The 19,509-nt window shown below is 44.9% G+C and overlaps 1 long non-coding RNA gene across 3 annotated transcripts in view; it reads right to left on the bottom strand.

Annotated features, from left to right (window-relative positions):
* Positions 1-19,509, bottom strand: part of LOC135262716 (uncharacterized) — a 123,310-nt gene that overhangs the window by 25,856 nt on the left and 77,945 nt on the right. The window contains exons 3-4 of one of the 3 annotated variants that reach the window (XR_010332306.1): positions 3,481-3,532; positions 1,923-2,814 (exon numbers count right to left, since the gene is read on the bottom strand). The exons of 1 other annotated variant lie outside the window; for it this stretch is intronic. This is a non-coding gene — a long non-coding RNA (uncharacterized LOC135262716). Of the gene's footprint in view, positions 1-1,922; positions 3,533-19,509 lie in introns of those variants that run through there. One more of the 3 variants, XR_010332305.1, reaches the window with a different exon arrangement.

The raw sequence follows: 19,509 nt of genomic DNA on the forward strand, positions 1-19,509 counted from the left end.
TACCCGCACGTGTGCGGCGGCCTCTTCAGCAGCGCCCGCGGGAAAAATGAAGACGCAATCAAGGCTGAGACCGCGGCGCTGCGGAGAGAGGCCATTTCTGAGGGCAGGGGGGGCAGGAAGGGGGGTATGGAAGGGAGGGGGTGGGGATAGAAGGGAGGGGGTGGGGTGGGTTGCGGGAGGGGGGGTATGGAAGGGGCGGGTGGGATCGAAGGGGAGGGGGGGTATAGAAGGGAGGGGGGTGGTTGATGGGGGGCTGGGGTATGGAAGGGAGGGGGGGTGTGGATCGAAGCGAGGCTGGGCAGGGTGGGGTGGGTGGCTTGATGGGGGGGGTATGGAAGGGAGGGGGGGGTTTCAAGATGTGGAGAGAGACATATCTACCACTGGTAAGCTGGAAAAATAGAAAATTATTGATGGATTTTTAAAATTTGACACAGGCCTCCATGCTGCTCATAACAACAACCTTTGGCAGGGGAGAGCAGAGCAGCTCTGTTTTCACCACTGACGGCACTGCTGTTAAGACTTGAGCCTGCTTTTAACATACGCAGACTGAGCAGAAGATGTGTGGCATCGAGGGCTTAGAGACCAATGGAAGGACACAAGGAGCACTGTGAGTCTCATAAGATACAGCAGGACGAAGGTACAGCTGAGCGGCAGGTTCTTTTGCACCAGGTTATAAATGCAGTGCCTTGTGGGATTCATAGGGCCCTGTTTTCATGACAAGATACTGTAAAAGCAAACACGCCTAGGCACAAGTGGAATTGCTAGTTTTGTCTTCTGCAAACTGAATATATTACATAGTGTTGTGTGAAACTCATAATGACTTGTGGAATTAATAATGTCTTGTGGGATTTATAGTGTCTCGCGGGAATCATATTGTCTTGCAGAACTCATCAAGACTGTCCAGTCTATCATATGCACATATGCACCATGCTAACTTAAGTCCATCTGAGTCACGTGTGGGGGAAAAGCCTTGTATATGCTGCAATACTGATGACTTCACCTGAAGCACTGATAGCGAGTGTTGGTATCCACCTGATTCTGTCCTGTCAATAGACGGCAAGAAGTGTGAGTAACGGACTACAGGATAGTCTCCTGGCCTTCAAATGATGTCTGTCTCTTTGCTACTGTATCCTGGTGCATCCTGGTTAATGTAGTTGAATTACTGCTATTATGAAATGACCATAAAGACCATGGTGAATTGTCAATTTTGGCACTCAGTGATGTACTGTATTTGGCTCTTACAACTTCTTGTAACTATAACTTCCCAACTATAAATACTGTAGTTGGGATTAAATGCTCCCGGTGGCACACAACAATATGCTCATTTGGTCCAATCTCAAAAATGCTGACTGCAAAAAGGCCTTTCCATCTTTATAAGCATGCACATTGCTCCCTTTTTATGTATTCCTTAAATCTCTCGATTTTCTCCCAGCAAAGTATTCAAAATTTGATGTTACAACCATCACTTGAGCATGCCAAACTCAACAATGGGGGATTGATTAATGAAATTGATTCTCGAAAGCAGTTACCCAGTATTCAATATCCAATTACTACTTTCAAAAGTACCGATATTTCCAAAGACAAAAATCCATGCAGTAATATGTTTTTTGTGAGGCTATTCGAGAATATTTTGTATTTGTTTTCAACTACTGTTTACAGCCTGAGAATGAGGATAGCCTTGTTCTGTCAGCCAAGATGAAAACCAAATTTAAAGAAGACACTACAAAAAGGTCCTCACATATTTATCCTCACTTAGTTTACACACATCCCTATTATGCTTCAAATAGAAAATAATAATGATCCTTTTAAGGACTGTGGGAAAATATTATTTAAAGACACAAGAGGGAAATTATGCATGGTCACCTAAAAAAATACTGAAACTGAATCTGAAGACCGCTACACAATTGCATCAGTCCGTCTGGTTGATTTGAGCAGGTTTATTAAAAAGATAGTAAAACATGCCATCCCACACCATAAATGTATCAAATTCCCTCTGTAAATATTTCAAGAATGAGTGAATGCTTTGGGAAAATGGAAGTGGGTCACAAGAGGAAATATTTATCCTATCAACATTAGATTTGTGTGTGTGTGTGTCTGCATGTGTGTGTGCGTGCGCCTGCGTGTCTCCATGTGTGTGTGTGTGTGCTTGCGTGCCTGTGTGGGTGTCTGTGCTTGCATGCCTGTGTGTGTGTGTGTGTGATTCTCCTCTACTGCTAAAGATAGACACGCATGTATGTGTGTGGGTGTGCGTGTGTGTGTGATTCTCCTCTACTGCTAAAGATAGACATGTGTGTATGTGTGTGTGGGTGTGCGTGTGTGTGTGAGAGTGTGTGTGTGTATGTGTGTGTGTGCTTGCATGCCTGTGTGTGTGTGTGTGTGTGATTCTCCTCTACTGCTAAAGATAGACACGCGTGTGTGTGTGTGTGTGTGTGAGAGTGTGTGTGTGTGTGTGTGTGTGTGTGTGTGTGTGTGTGTGTGTGAGAGTGTGTGTGTGTGTGGGTGTGTGTGTGTGTGTGAGAGTGTGTGTGAGTGTGTGTGTGTGAGAGTGTGTGTGAGTGTGTGTGTGTGTGTGTGTGTAAAGAGAGGCTGCTGAGGGCTGTGGCAGGTGATTGCTGCTGGTCTGCTGATCCATGTCCTAAAAAAAGAGAGGGATGTTGCGAGTCCCAGTCAGGTGGTGTATCACTCCTTCCTCAGGAGGCCTAGAGCCCATCCATCCATCCATCCATCCTTCCCTCCTTCTTTCTGTCTCTCCCTCCTGTCCTCAGACCTTCTATTTCAGGACTGCTGATTGGATTGCAGATGGGGCCCAGAGCACTGTGAAATAAGGTTTTATTGCCATATGCCAGAATCCCTTTTATCTCTCTCTTATTTTAATGTCTAATTTTATATGTCCTATATTCCTTCATGGACCCAGGGCTGCCACATCTTTCCCCCACCCTGATCTCAATGCTGATGCTGCCCTGTAGCTGATCCAACCACACCTGGGCCACATACGTATTTGTTTTGGATTCAAATACTTTTCTGTGCTCTGTTGGTCTTGCCTGGTGCAATTGAGCCTGCCAATATGACCAGAAGACAGGGTTTTGCACTTTTATACTCTCATGCAATGCATTTTTTTTTGCATTGCATGAGAGTATTTCACTGGTTCCAATACACCAGACAAGATCGGTAAAGCGTAGAAAAGTATTTGAATCCAAATCAAATACGCATTTGACCCGGGTCCACATTGTGGACATGCATTGTCGATCTCTTACAGTACATATTAAATAATACATCGGGATTTGTTTTTTCATTTTACTCTATTGGGGGTGACACAGTGACAGGCCAGAGACTGGGAAACCTTATGCACCTGCAATAGCACCCCGATGATGATGGCGACAGCAGCAGTTATTCAGTAATTCCACCGGCCTTTCATTCAATGAAAAGGCTCAGTAGCCTTCCAGGAGTAACAAAAAAAAAGAAGAAAAGAAAACCACAGACCTTGCTCCCCAGAGCCTCAGCTCCACTGAGAAGGATGTGCCGGTATGGACAGCTACGCCGCAAAGCAAAGTGTCAATGAGAACAATTACACAAGGAAAAAAAAGGATTCAAGTCAATACTTGTCTCCATGTTTAGATAATTTCAATTGCGGTGTTTTTTCATTGCAGGAACTGCCCGCAGCAATGAAAACAATGGTAACGTTTGCATCGGATTGGGGAAAAAGTCATCCTGGCGTTTAATTATGAAGTTAAGGTGAACTGCAGTTCTAATTAAGGGAAAGTGTTGCATATATAATATGGGTGTTCTTCCTGGACAAAAAAAGAAAAAGAAATGCAGCTCTTTGCAACCCGTGCCTTTTTGCAGGAGTCTCACTGACTGTCAGGCTTCTGGCCTGGTTTGCACATCACAAGCAGGAAGTAGAGCGCTCGTAATAGGGTTGGCCAATGAGGCCAGAGACGCACAATCAGCGCAAACACGCAGATGAATAATTTGTCGGGACACAACGCTGAGAGTCACAATCATTAGCATGCGTGTGTGTTTGTGGTGGGGGGGCCAGTCTTTGTGGGGGAGGGTCTTTGTGGGTGGAGGGGGGGCGTGGGCTGGGAATTTATAGCAATTGTAACCGTATAAACTTGTTCTAAACCTACATAGGTGATAATTCCTTTTTTATTTGGCATAAGCATACTTGTTTTTCATTCACTTTTGTAATCATCAATCACCAGCCAGACTGACTGTGAATAAACGAACCTCACTTTCATATTTTTGTGTCAAAGGATAAATTTTAATAAACCCTAGGTCTATATCTTTCACATCGTAATGCAAGCGGATTATTATATGATGACTTATTCTTCAGTGTTTCGTGACATAAATATTAAAGGTAAAATTGCTGTTTATTCAGTTCCCCCTGAGTAATCTGATTTTGTCAGATACTTTCATTTTTGCTGTAGGTGAAAGCCAACACCTGACCTAGAATAAAAAGTGAAGCATATCTTTAATTTTGCTTAAACTCTTAAGCAGACACAGCTGTTAATTACGTAACGTCTTAAAGCTGTACAGCGCGCACTTTTGGGATTAGTTCTGTTAAGTGGAATGCATTGACACCATGACTTTAAAAGCTGTTGTGATGGGAGAAAAAAGTACGACTCAAAATTGTATCCTCAGAAGTAATTAGGATCTCCCGTCAGTTTTTATATTCTGCGGATTAAAGATTATTACCCCTGTTCAGCTTTTTTTTCTGAGGTGAACAGTGCACCACAATCATATAACTCTGTTTGCACTTCAAAAAAAAAAAAAAACTAGTTTCAGCCAGACTCAAGTCCTACAACAACTGCATTATAGGGATTCGCTGAACTTCAAAGTGCTTTTCTGGACTTACAGAGCAATTCCGATATCTTTTTCTTTCTCTCCCGTCACAGAGAAAGTGTGTCTTCTTTTATCTGCAACCGAGAAGGGCAGTTTAGCCACAAGGGGCACTAAGGGGGGGGGGGGGGGGGTTTGGGACACAGGGTTGCCGACCACAGTCAATCTTCCTCATTGTGCCCAAAAGAATCGCCCCACAGAGATGTAGAAGCTGACGGCAGTCTTGGAGACGTTATCTGAAGAGCGCTGGAAGAAAAGGCCGGGCTGATCGTCCGAGGAGATTGGGAGCCGAAGGTCGAGGGACTCGCGGCCAAAAAGATGACGGGCGGAAATGACAAAGAGTGGGAAGCAACGTGAAAGACCGAACGTCCCCCTTGAAAGACACCTACTCTGCACCTGAAAGCCACGCTTTCCAAGACTACCTCTACCTGTGAAAGACACCAACCTCTCACCTGTGAAAGACACCAACCTCTCGCCTGTGAAAGACACCATCTACAAACAAATTGCTTGAAGCACCTTCACCGAACCACCTTCACTGAGACCCAACCTCTCCCTTGAAGACACCAACTTTGCTGTAAGACACCTCATTTATCAATTCATGTCTCTATTATGTACCGGAGACAAAACAACAACAAAAATAGATATAGCATTGTATATGGTGACAAGAACAGGAAGTTCACCCTATATAGTGTCCTTATGAATTCAATCACGCAGAGCTTTCTGTCGTTAGATAACTGCTTTCATCCATGTTGTCATTCACCAAGGTGAGGCTAACTGTATTCCCTATGTGTTCCAGCAGTATATGGCCTGTAGTCTATGACCATAAAGCAGCACCGCTTTCTCCTTCTCTGTAGCATTTTCTGCGTGGGCTGTGTGTATTGTCGAGCAGAGATGGAGAAGTCATTTATGCCATTGTGTTCAAATCTCTGGAAAGTAATAATAATTGAAAAATGACACTGATTTCCTGTAATGTTAAATAAATGTAGATTGAACTACGGGAAACTGCTTTATGCTAGAAGTTGTATTGCTGAAGGCATATTGAATTGACTTGGATGTTTTGAAGCACCAGAGTTTTAATAAAGCGGTGTCTTATTTAATTTTTTTATTATTATCTGTTTATCTCATGTCAAGCAAAATGAAAGATGGCGTGTAAAATACAAATATTAAATAAATTTTTTAAAAAACCAAGTATTTCGCCAAAGTAAAGAAACGGTTTTTAAAAAAGGTTATCGAATGCTGGACTGCAGTACGCTATTAAAATATGCTAAACAGATCATAAGTCCGCTTCCAGCTCTCTGCAGTCCTCCTTTGTTAGCTAACAAGCATTGGCTCTCAGGATGAATTCACCTCCACATTACTGGTTACTTCAGTGACCCTACAGAGCCCACAGAAGCCGAATAAGGGGAGAAGAGCTTGGCTTGTCTCTTGGGGGGGGAGGGGGGGAGGTTGTTGGTGGAGAACCAAAATCCACCCCGAGTTGGAACGTGAATCCGAAATAATTCTCAGAGTCCGCCATGCACCCCAAAGCCCCCCGGGAATCACAGCTGATGCGTGGGACCATTTCAGAATGACATGTGCGACCCCCCCCCCCCATGTACAGGAAGCTATTCCACCATAAAAATATAGTGGGGTAAAAAAACCAAGGGAAAAAGAGAGAGTCGCTGTGACCTCCACTGGGATTGTTAACAATAGGCAGGGGTCCAAGGTCACGGTGGGGTCAAAGTTCACAGTAGAACCACAAGATTTTCATGGTGGCACGCACAGACCGCATCCCTTCCTGTCAATACATCTAACCCCACAGACCCCCCCCCCCACCCCAACATTAAAAAGTAAAAACACGATGCCGAGTATGGAACGTGAATCCAAAAGAATTCTCAGAGTCCGCCACGCACCCAACCCCCCACCCCCGAATCACAGCTGTCATGGGACCACAAGTACAGCACCCCCCCCCAATAACAGCAGCCTTTCAACTTGTGAGGTGGAAACATCTGTGCTGGGCCAGAATGAAAAACATGGCATTAATATACAGACCTGGCCACGGCCTTCCAAGGTCTAATGAGTCCGTACGACCTCCGGAGGATACCCCTGGGGGGGGACATGTTACACGTCCGGCCTCGTTTTGTTATGTTCAAACAAGCGGCGGCCGTTGAGGCTTCAAATCCCAGAAATGAGAAACTCGCTTTTATCTGATCAATGCGCACCGTCTCTGCTGAACCATTAGCACGCGTTCCCCATTTAAAGGGGAACGTCAACCTAATTCGATATTTTCCTACTTTATCGATTCCTCCTATGAAGCTCATAAAAAACCCAGTTGTAGTTCTCTCGATACCTTATATGTTTAGCAATCTTACAAGCAGCGTTTGGGATCCAAAACACAGGACTCCAATGCCCACAATTCTTCATGCTTTTTTTTTTTAGTTTTGCTGGCTGTGGCTTGGACTTCAGTAGGAAGCACCTATGGTATGCAAGGGCAAGTTAAAACCACTGGCCCAACTGAAAACATACACTAAAACTGAAACAATACCAGAAACTCCAGAACTTGAACTGTCCCTTTAATCAAGAGCTGTGAATACTAATAAAAAGGGCATAAATTCGTCCCCCGTCAACACTGCATGACCTCAGGCTTCCTATTATTTTTACCAAACTATGAAACGGAAAGGTTATTCTAAATAATACATTCAGCAAAGTCAAGAGATACGTGAAATACATTTGTTTGACTTTCGTAAAAGTTTTTGATGGCTGTTTTATTAGCCGGAGTCTTTCTGGTGTGGGGGTTTTAAGGCTACAGCTGGTCTCCTGCTTGCTTTTGAAGTGACAGCTCCGAATTATGAGTTATGAGTCCGGAGCCTCGACCACTGCAACACGCTGTTGATCTTTGAAACACAAGACAACAGCCCCGGTCCTATTATTGCTTTTTTTCTGTGGAGTGGAAGGTTTGGAACTACCAGGTCACGGAGATTTGAAAGCTTACTGTAGGTTTTGGTAAGGCAAGGACTTTCCGAACGACACGATAACCTCAAAACATCAACGGCAAAATGTCAACCGGCAGTACATTTAATGAGAAATCACAAGATTGCTGTGAGTACTGAAAGCTGCATGTGCACCCGAACAAAACATATGCATCTTATGCATTGTAATGAAATCACACAGCCAATCAATAATGCATATCAGGTTGCGGTTTTGTTTCAAGACAACTCTGTTGTGACCTCCACTCATTCCCACAGGCACAGCTCAATTCAAAGTAACACTCTGGATATTTTTCTGCATCCTTCACAATCAATGTAGGAGCCCATGTGGAATGACATTACGTACACGGGCATTTAGCAGACGCTCTTATCCAGAGCGACTTACATAACTTTTCACATAGCATTTACATTGCATCCATTTACACAGCTAGCAATGCAGGTTAGGTACAGTACCTTGAGCATGGTACCTGTATCCTACCTGGGAATCGAACCTGTAATCATTATGCTACACAGAATGATCTGTGTACCTTTTTTCTGTCTGAATATCAGTGATCTTAGGGATGAAAAACAGCCCTAACAGTTCCAAGAAAAAAGTGCATTAGGCCATCTAAAGCAGCACGGCCATCTTAGAAAGCGTACACATGCAGCACAGTAAGAAAGGCAGACGTCTCCGGTTTGTGCAGAAGCAAACGCTTTTGCAATGATACGTACCGAGAAACCTTTTCGCTGCTTTACCATAAATAGCCGCGGGGCATTCTGATGCCTGGTCACAGATTTTGACGCCTGTTTGCAATGAAACTGACGGCCTCCTCTAAAGAACAAATCACGGAGATGTGGCGAAATGCACTTGGACAGCCACAAACAAAAAGTATTGAACCGCAGCCGAGCGACGGGTTCAGTCATCGGCGCTGTAAAATGTTCAGTAGATTCAGAAAACTGTATTAAATTCTGTGCAGCTTGATTCCCAGTTATTTCGTACGTAGCTGCCCGGCTGGCTAATCTAACCCATTTCATCGCAGGTGGAATGTCAATAGCTGTAAATTAGAAACAGTTTTTTTTTTTTTTAAAGGGGGGAGGGGGGGAGTGGGCTTTCTGAATAGTTACGACAGCTATAGCTATCGTATTTGCGCTTGCCAGCCCCGGACCCATCTGGGTGAAGAGCTGTTCCAGCTATATCATTTAGAAAGCAGCATCCCTTTTTTTTTTCTTTTTTTCGAAATCCCATTTCCACCTCTTTGAAGAGGAGGAAATAGGCTCGCTTAAAAAATGAGCTGTGCAAATTTGTGAACAAAAAATTTGCGAATTGGATTTGCTACCGCCGTCGAAGAAGAGAAATGGTCTCGCGCTGAGTCGAGTGGGCAGGCTAGATGTCCCCAAATAACTGAATTTTAAAAAAAATTTTAAAAAGAGTTTTTTCATGGTATGACTGCAGGAAAGGAAAGCAAGACGTTTGTTTACTTCGGCCTCTTCGAATAAAGTCGAAATTTAGGAGTTGATTTCTTGTGTGGAGGCGAGCTTAATACACACGCCAGTGCGCAGTGCCCGTGGCAAGGAACGTGTGAGGCTAGGCCTCTGTCCTGTTTAACTTCTGTTCAGAAGTTTACAAATTCTACGCAGTGCATCGCTTGCATTTTTTATTTCCTCCGTATGCCCTGTGACAAATTCAGCAAAAACAAATGATGTCCATAGGAAAAAGAGGGGGAGGGGGGGATGGGAGATGGCAATGGGGAAAAATTAAATATTAAATTTTTTTTAGAAAATATGACTAATAACCTTCCTGAAATGTGTACACAGCCCACAGGGAGACTACAGTTTATTGGTGAGGGAACATAATAATTCCTCTAAGAATTACTGAAGTCTTCCATCATTAAGTATGAGCTTAAACTTTTAAAAGTGGGGGTGCGGAAGCCATACTTTTTTTTTTTTTTAAATCACTGATGCTTCCTGACTCCAGTGCAAGTGAACAAAGACGTGCAAAAACCAATTATGATGACGAAGATAGACCTTGTGAAGTTTTGGATGGCTGCTGTGACTTTCACTTCGCTGGGTCACTCTTCGTCTACCACGCCCCCCCCCCCTCGCCCCCGTTCTAATTGGGCTTGGTTCTCCTTCTTAAACTTTTAAAAGTTCTCACAGCTCGACCTTCGAACCCAACATTATCACTTCCCCTGCAGCCTCATGCAACCTCATCTGGTCTTAAAGACCCAATAATGAACAATCCACTCAGGGCCTGAAGCGACCAATGAGTTCGCATCGCTTTGCATTTTCCCTGTAATATACAGGATGAGTATATCTGACAGTCCACTCAACACAAATGACCAACGTTAAGAGTTCATAAAATACACTTCCTTAAATTCTGCCCAAGGTTACGCAAACCAGCGATCAATCCCTGTGATGTACAGTACGCACACGTCCAGCAAACCACTGCTTTCAAAGACGAAAATGTATTCTCATTTTATCTTTTTATATTGCTTTTACTTCTCCTGCGTTCCTCACAGAGAAAGAACGCAGGAGCAGTTCAGGCCCTTCAAGCGACGCGAGCCTAGCCGCTCGTTAAAATTCCAACGCGTCCGCGCGCCGGGTTTCCAAAGCGCCCGCGCTGGAGATGGGAAGAGTGATAAGCCGCTCCAAAATTTGTTTTGGAGCCGTATTTCATTTGCATAACTAACTCGGCTATGCATCACAATTACGCGCCCCTTCGACGAGCGGCGCCGCGTTCTGAATGTGAATGCGAACGCTCGGGGAGACGGGAGCGGCTGGCGGCGGGCTTCTGGCTACGGACTCACGGGGTTCGTGTTCCGATTTTCACCTTCCGTTAGCTGAGCTAATACTCCGGTACGTCTGTGATGCGCGTCTCCTCCATGACTTCAGCCCAGCGTAACAAATCCTAGGTATTCTCTATCTTTTCTGCAGTATCTGTCTGTTTCTCTGTCTCTCACTGTCTCTCTCTCTCTCTCTGCCTCTTTGTTCCTCTGTCTCTCTGTCTCTCTCTCTCAATTCAGTTCAATTCAATTCAGTAAGCTTTATTGGCATGGCATGGGTACACTTACATTGCCAAAGCATACACTCACGTGACAAACATAACAGACAGGCAATAACAATTTAACTACAATAAACAGAATAAATATAAAATCCAGACCTCAGAAATAAAATTCTACATCTAGAAGATAACGCTTACCTCTGTATCATATCTCTGTCTCTCTCTCTGCCTCTCTGTCTCTCTCTCTGCCTCTGTCCCTCTCTCTGTCCCTCTGTCTCTCTCTCTGCCTCTCTGTCCCTCTCTCTGTCCCTCTGTCTCTCTCACTCTCTGCCTCTCCGTCTCTCTCTCTGCCTCTCTGTCCCTCTCTCTGTCCCTCTCTCTGTCCCTCTCTCTCTCTCTCTCTGCCTCTGTCTCTCTGTCTCTCTCCCTCACTGTGCTGTGCATTCTTTCATAAGGTGACACTTTGTCAACTCAAGATCAAAGAAACTTCTTGCTCCGCACCGCGTACCTCAGAGCTCATAAAAAATGCATGCAGCCCCCCCCCAACCCCCCCCCCATCTTCACTCATTAGGCATCGCATTAGTGCGCCAGGATTTTGGCGGCCCTAATACGAGAAGTAACCAGGGGCAACCAGGGGTGGGGGGAGGCTGAGGGTGAGCGGTGGCGGAAACAATCGTGTACCGGAGGTGCAGTTGATTTGCCGGTGATCGTGGACTAGGGAACCGGACCGGAGAACAACAGAGCATCGGGAAAGCTATTTGCGCCCTCTGAATACTGTACAATTACAATGACTCAAAAAATAATAATAATTTTAAAATAATATTTGGAACCTGAATTGTGCGGCTGATCCGTGGGCCTGAGCGACATACAGGCCGGTTACGACAGCTCAGCCACTACAGCTCAACCACAGAGCAAACACGGTGAGAGAGAGAGAGAGAGAGAGAGAGAGAGAGAGAGACAACACACAGATAGACAGACAGACACACACACACAACTAACATGACACTTACTGACATTTTTGTCATAGGCTTGGCCTGTTTTATTTAAAATAACTAATTCATAATCTAGCATTCATTGTATATAGTTGAATCTTGTAACCACTGCTTTGGCAACACAAGTGCCTATATTTGTCATGCCAATAAAGCACTTTGAAATTGAAACTGAATTGATAGATAGAAAGAGAGGCAGGGAGACAAAGAGAAACAGACACAGAGAAAGACAGAGGAAGAGAGAGACAGGGAGAGCGACAGAGAGAAAGAGAGAAACAGACAGAGAGACAGAGAGAGAGAGAGGGAGGGAGAGAGGAGAGCGGAGAGAGAGAGAGAGATGCACAGAGAGAGGAGAGAGAGAGAGAGAGAGAGAGAGAGAGAGAGGAGAGGAGTGTGAGAGAGAGATACAAAGAGAGAGAGAAAGAGAGAGGGAGGGAGGTGAGAGAGAGAGAGAGCGAAAGAGAGAGGGAGGGAGTGTGAGAGAGAGAGATACAGAGAGAGAGAGAAGAGAGAGGAGGAGAGAGAGAGAGAGGGAGGAGAAGAGAGAGAGAGAGGGAGGAGCGTGAGAGAGAGAGAAGAGAGGAGGAGGTGAGAGAGAAAGAGAGAGGGAGGGAGTGTGAGAGAGAGCGAGAGAGGGAGGGAGAGAGAGAGAGAGAGAGAGGGGAGCACTCTGCTCTGATGAGAGCAGCACTCGATGCGTCGGAGGCCCGAGTCCCAGGAGGGGCGGCGAGGTTCACGTCCCAGAGCAGGAAGCTTGACCTCAATCGCTTAAGCAAACAGCCCTGCTGCATTAGCAGATAGCGAGCGCACGCTCACAAAAAAAGAAAAAGAAGAAAACGCAAGCTGTGTAAGTCGCTCGGAACAAAAGCTCCTGCAGAGTAAACAGACGCCCCCGAACGGCGGAATCGAGTCAGCAAACACCGCAGATGAATTTAAGCGGTGGCTTGTTTCTGGGGCGCGTCCGGCGTTCCCAGCATTCCCGGCGCCCGGAGCGGCAGGAGCGCGTAGCGGGAGGAGCGTGTAGCGAGAGGAGCATGTCCGTGGATGCGTCCCTGTTGAGCGGTCGCGTTTGGGATGGAAGCAGGGGGTCGGCACACGGGTCAGGCAGGCAGAGCCCGTCGCTGATGGTCCTGCATGCACACAGGCCTGGGACTAAGACCCCCCCCCCACCCCCTAGGTCCTTTTCCCACATGAGAAGTCCCACACATGCAGAAATGGTGCCAACACACTCAAAAACCCAAACACACACTCACAGACACACACACTCATACGCATGCAAAGACTGGTGCGAACACACTTATAAACAAGCACTCTCTCTCTCTCTTTCTCTCTCTCGTATTACTCTTTCACTCTCTCTCACTCACACACACAGACACACATACACACAGAGACCGATGCGAACACATCACAAAATAAACACACACACTCTCTCTCACCGACACACGCACAAACACGGTCTCACAGATGTGCACACACACACACAAACTCACACACACACAGTTTCTCTCTCACACACACACAGACGAACACACACAAAGACACAAAACAAACACGCTTCATCATCAAAAAAATAGCAGTGGGAAATCCACCAAATCCAATAAAGCACATTGGACACGGGCACTGTGTCTCCTCAATAACTTTGTCCAGAAAAGCCGAAGAGTGACCCCTGCTGGTGTGATCCCTCCCTGCGGGGTCAACAGCACCATCTCCACCGTGTAATTGCTCCCTGATTGGACTCTTTATGGCGGGGGGGGGGTTGTACCAGAGAGGAATCCTCAAACTCCCCGGTCCCGTAAGAAAAAAAAAAAAAAAAGCACCATTTGAAGAATAGAGTCCGGGGGGGGGGGGGGTTGATGGACCCCCAAACCGAAACGGTCCCAGTGTGAAGCTGACGGATAGCCCCCCCCTCGCTGACCGACACCGAAGCCATTGAGATTAATCTGGCAATAACGGAGCCATTACTTCTCTTCCGCGCCAGGGAGCCTGTCCCCCCCCCCCCCCCCCGGAGGAGGGGCCTCCCCGTGTCTTTATTCGGGGCCCGCCCGGTGATTAGGAACCCCCGAGCCATGTGTCATCGTCACGGCGACGGAGAAAGCCCCGGCGGTCGGCTGGTCTGTGCTGGGCGGGTTTTTTTTTAGCCCCTCTCCCGGACTCCTGGCGTACGCCTTCGCGACTTTGACGCGTCCGCGTTTCGCGGCCGCACTCCGACACCCGCCGCCGTCGCCACCGCCGTTTTGATCTTTTCTAACGAGCTCGTTATTGGGGTGCCGCGACGGGGCGGGACCCTTCTGAAGGCTGAGCGACGGCAGCAGAAGCGCCTGCCCCGGCCGGCGTGATATTACCCATCCTCCCCCAAGCTTCGGATCCGGCCCTGTCTCCGGATGACAAGCGCAATCTCCCACACCGAACAGACAGCCAACAAGAGCGCGTTAACTCTTTGAAGAGTGGGGTTTTTTTATTTATTCTTATTCTGTCAGTGTTCTAGAACTCCACTGCTCTCAATTACCAGCAGTGATTGTGACATCAGCATTAGAATGTTCAGTTAAGAACACTCCGTTCACATATTTGTGACTTCACAGGGGTTAATGCAAACCACTATAAAGATTTTAAAAAATAAGCATATTCTGTGCTTCGATGAAATATTGCTGTGTAACCTTGTGTGATAATGTCAGGCTCCTGTTAGCATTCTATACCAGGCACAATGCACAATGAGTAGGGACATCAATAAAATCATGGAAATAAATAAATAAATAAATCTTTTAAAAGTGCTGACATAAACTTAAAATAGTCAGTAAAATAGATCCTATTGTTCTCTCACATTCAGGGTTGTATTTCCATATGGCAAACTGGCTCTTTATTTCCAGTTCTAAAGCCATGGGCCAGATTCAGCTTGACGGATCAGGGTAGGCATTCTGGGAATTAAGGGAATTCTGACTCAGCCATTGTTTCAGCCATAATACCTTAATGCATACATACTGTAGATATACACAGTTCCCTGAATTCAGTCAACATTTGCTCTTAATGTAAAAAAGAAATGCTAGTGAATAGTTTTTTTATGTGCAAGTATTGTCTGGCAAATCAGTTGTGCTGATGGCGGACCTTGTCAAACTGCATTTTGTTCTGAGTCAAAGTTGAAGACAATTGTTGATTAAATACAGGCCCCTCTGTAAAAAATTGATTTTTCAGGGCAAAGTTTAGATTATGTGATTATGTAATTTTTTTCATTTCCAACTTTCAATTAAAAGATTGTTCCAGTGCTTTGGCCTCCAGGCAGTAAGGCCCCTTGGCATCTCTGCTTTGTGCACTTAGAGTGACAGAAACCACGCATTTACAGTTTTTAAATATCAGGTTTAACTTCAGCTGGAGATCCACCTCTGAGGAAGTTAAGCGCGTTAAGTTCCCCACTCAGTGTCAACAGACAGCACTGGGACCGTGTGACACGGAGTGGGCTGAAATGAATGAATAAATGATGATAAAGGTCAGAAAATAAAATGGGTATTACATTGCATATACGTATATCATACAGAATTATTTTACAGAATATATGTATATTAAGAATGTGAAACTGAATACCTCAATATTTATTTTATTTTCTGACCTTTATCATAATTTAAAATAAGTGCTTTGATCTTCCTGCGCAGATTGCATATGCGCGTGCAAGGAGACATTTTGGAGGATGCTTACATGGGAAAAATAAAAGCACATTGAATAACGTGTGGTACTCTGGGTTGAAGAGAGGTAATGGGGGAAGTGGGGTGTGGTTTTTTTGTGCGGTATGTGGATAATATTCACTCGTGAACCCGTCGCTGTGAAGTGTCTTGAGCGTTTACCGTCTCCTTATCATCCATCAAAGGCCTGTAATTATGTATTCCAGTCAGAGCACTGGACGCGGATTGACAGTCATCGACCTCCGCCACAACCCCCCCCCCCAATCTCCTCCTCTCTCCCCCCGGCCCGTCCCGCCTTACCCCGCCCATCGCTATGCCGGTCAAGCAAATGTCAAGGTTGTCAGGGATAGGACGAGCATCGCCGCGTTTACATTTTTCCAGAGTGGTTAATTTTCATTCAGGACACAAGCGCAACGAAGACATGCCAATCAAACTCGCACATGCATACACAGGCGTGGGGTGTGTGACGGAGGAGAGAATTTCTACACGTCCGTGTGTGTGTGTGTGTGTGTGTACGTGTATGTGTGTGTATGTGTGCATGTATGTATGTACGTGTGTGTGGGGGTGTGTGTGTGTGCGTGCATGTGTGTGTATGTGTGCATGAATGTATGTATGTGTGTGTGGGGGTGTGTGTGTGTGTGCGTGTATGTGTGTGTATGTGTGCATGTATGTATGTACGTGTGTGTGGGGGTGTGTGTGTGTGTGCGTGTATGTGTGTGTATGTGTGCATGTATGTATGTACGTGTGTGTGGGTGTGTGTGTGTGTGCGTGTATGTGTGTGTATGTGTGCATGTATGTATGTACGTGTGTGTGTGTGTGTGTGTACGTGTGTGTGTGTGCGTATATACACTTCAGTGTGCTTATGTGTTTTCTTTCAGTGGTTGTGTGCCAAAATATTTCCACGCATGGAACAATGCACTCCACATTTCAGCACACCAACACCAACACCCATCCGTGAAGCCTTCTCGCACTGCACTTAAAAAACGTATTATCTGCCACAGCACCCAGAGAGGGCAAGTTATTAGACTGTTATTAGACTCTGTGGGTTTATACACATTTCTGAATGAACACACATTCTGAATGATATCACAGGCATGTGGTGGCTTCTTTGAAACCGTTGTAATTGGATCGCAGGTGGCCCGTAATTGTACAAGGTCACATGATGTAAGGCTAATTCAAGGGTACATTTCAGAGCTGTCGATTAAGGAATTTCTCAATCATTTAATTACAATGCAGCAGAATTGATTGTTTTTTTTTTTTTTTTTTGTTTTTTTTTTAAGGTGGAAATATCAGGGGTGTCAATCAGTCTTTAAATGGAACAAATGGCCCAATTAAAGCTGCACGTGCACTGCAGGAAAGCCATGGACCTTTACCCTGTCCCACCACATCGTTCAGAGTGTTGTAGAGACATGGGATTCTTTGCCCCGAAGCCACACTGCGCTGACCCCCCCGGGAATAAGGGCACATAAGCTCCAATGTCAGTCAGTGGGCTTAGCCAGGGAATATCACAGCAAGGTGCTCCTGGGTCCTCCTCCAATTACGACACCCTTAATTTCCTGGGCTGTTAATTATCCGTTAATTAAGGGCTGAACAACGAGCTAAAAAGGCAATTAACAGCTGTGATGACCACACGTCCTGAGACCTGGACTGGGGCCCGTTTGCTTGACCGTGTCTAAAACCGTGTGTATATATATATATATATATATATATATATATAAAAAAATAAAAAATTCATCAGAGCCTTGCTACGAACTCTTTCACTTAATGGACGAGCTGAGTTTACATAAGATCGTATTAACCAGGGATGTACTTATACATAACCAGCGCTGCATAATTAAGGATTAGGGGAATCTGACACACACTGCCGAATGCCACGGACATATCCCGTGACCTCCGAATGCCCTTCTCGTTTAAGGAACTGATGCTGATGAAAAAGCATGCTCACACGGGACATGCAGAGGCTCGCGAAACGGTCGAAAATGCTCCTCGGGGTTCTCCGACGTGCTCGCGAAGCGTTCCTAAACATCCGTTACTCGCTGACGATAATTCACTCGCTCCACTGTGCGCTACACAAACGTAAAACCTCGTCTCTTTGTTCCAAGTGTTAATTACCCCATCATCCTGCCTTCATTAATTAGCCTCCGCCAAGATCCAAAGCAGGAAGAACGTTTTTTTTTTCCCCCCAGTCTTCTTTATTAGATGTGCAACACCGTTTTTTTGTTTATTTTAAGAAACATGTCCCTGATCAGAAGGGAAAAAAGGCCCACTCATTTCATTTTTTTTTCTTTGTTTTTGTTACACAAATTATAGGCCCTTGAGCTTTTAATACCAGAGAAAACAGAGAAATGAGAATGAACCAAAGTCAAAGCCCCACCCCGCAAAATAATTTTTGTTTTTTTTAAACCAAGCAGAAATACATTCCCAATACAATCTGATGAAGATGAAGCGACGAGCTGAAAATCAATAAGGTGTTCGATACGTCCCCAGGAGAGGGGCCTACTGGAGCCCCTTGGGTGGGTGATTCGAAATGCAGAATGATGCCGGAGAGTCCTTCAACCATCTTTCAATGTCACCCACACCTGCATTGGCTGAGACAACGCCCAAGCACATCAGACCCGATGTGTTATTTTAAGCCCAGCGCCCTGGGCTGAACAGCACTCCATAACAATAAGAGGTGTGGGTCTGTTTCGACGTATCAGACGATTTTTGTGGTTGACTGTTCAAAACCTCTGCAGATATATTTCACAGCACAGATTCTACAAGCGTTGCACAAATAATTGCTGATTCGACGGTTTCATGAACAATAGGGAAGTGATAATTTTTTAAGGTGTTTTTTTTTAAAGGTCTGTTGATTTCTTCTTGTGATTTTTGCAGACCAGTAGCAGAATAAAACTGATAAATGAGTGTAAAATGGTGAAACTTGAAGACATGCTACACCGGAAGAAAGAAAGTTCTGAATACTCAATATTTCAAGACCACTTGCTTCAAGTTGCTTTGAAATACTGAGTATTCTGGACATTTTTCTTTATTTTCTACAGTGCATGTATGTGCATGTGTTCTGGATTATTGTTTGTAGAATGTTAAACAATAACTACACATGCACTACTTGCCTGATGCGCTGTGAAATGTGATCAACACTCTGATACAACGCCTGGGGAGTGTTTGCTTGCCCCCCCTACACCCCCCCACCCCCCCACGCACGAACACACACACGGCTTATCAAAGCAGGGAACGATACACACACGGGTGGCCGCACACAGGGGGGGGGAGGACGACCGGATCTGGGAATGGTATCTCATACGCATACAAATCTGCTTTCCCATTCCATACAAAAAAATACACATAGTGAATCTTTTATAGGATCCTGGTCACTAGACTGTTCTTGTGCTATATCTCATGCATAACTATTTTATGCATGGCACAAGGGAAAACGGGTTAGGGCAATATTACAATGAAGGACATTATTCAGTGATTTTATTTTGAGAAGACTGTATTGATTAAACATTTATTTTCATTCATTTTTTTTTCTTTTGAAGACAATATTGATATATGGCACCCTTGAAAAATGACTAATGTCGTAAAACTTCAATAAGTGACAATCGTTTTTTTTAAGTGTTTAGAAATTGGCGTGTAATTTAAACCTGGAGTACAAAACCTGCAAGCGTATGATTGATTGCAATCGTTAGAATGTAAATGTTTGTTAAATCGTTTGATCTCAGTTAATTTAATTCCATTCAACAACCTTTTCACCATTTAAAGCTAGCGCTAATTATTGATCGTCATTTTTGTCTGTGAAGCGTTTCTTTTATGAGCCTTAGACATTTAATTGACCTTCACTTGTGTCTAAGCAGGCATTGATTGGTGTCAGTTAAATAAAGCAGCATTGCTGCAGTTCATGTTTAACAGCTCTGATGCCTCTTTGCAGTGAAATATTTTGTATAATCCTTTCCAGTCTGGTCATTCTAAAAAATAAATAAATAAAAAACTTTTTATTTTCACAAAACAGTTTGTCCCAGCACAAGACAGGTACTGTATAACATTTTTTTCTGGAATAATAACAAGGGTAA

The sequence above is a fragment of the Anguilla rostrata genome, chromosome 9, assembly GCF_018555375.3.
Source record: "Anguilla rostrata isolate EN2019 chromosome 9, ASM1855537v3, whole genome shotgun sequence".
Taxonomy (NCBI): Eukaryota; Metazoa; Chordata; class Actinopteri; order Anguilliformes; family Anguillidae; genus Anguilla; species Anguilla rostrata.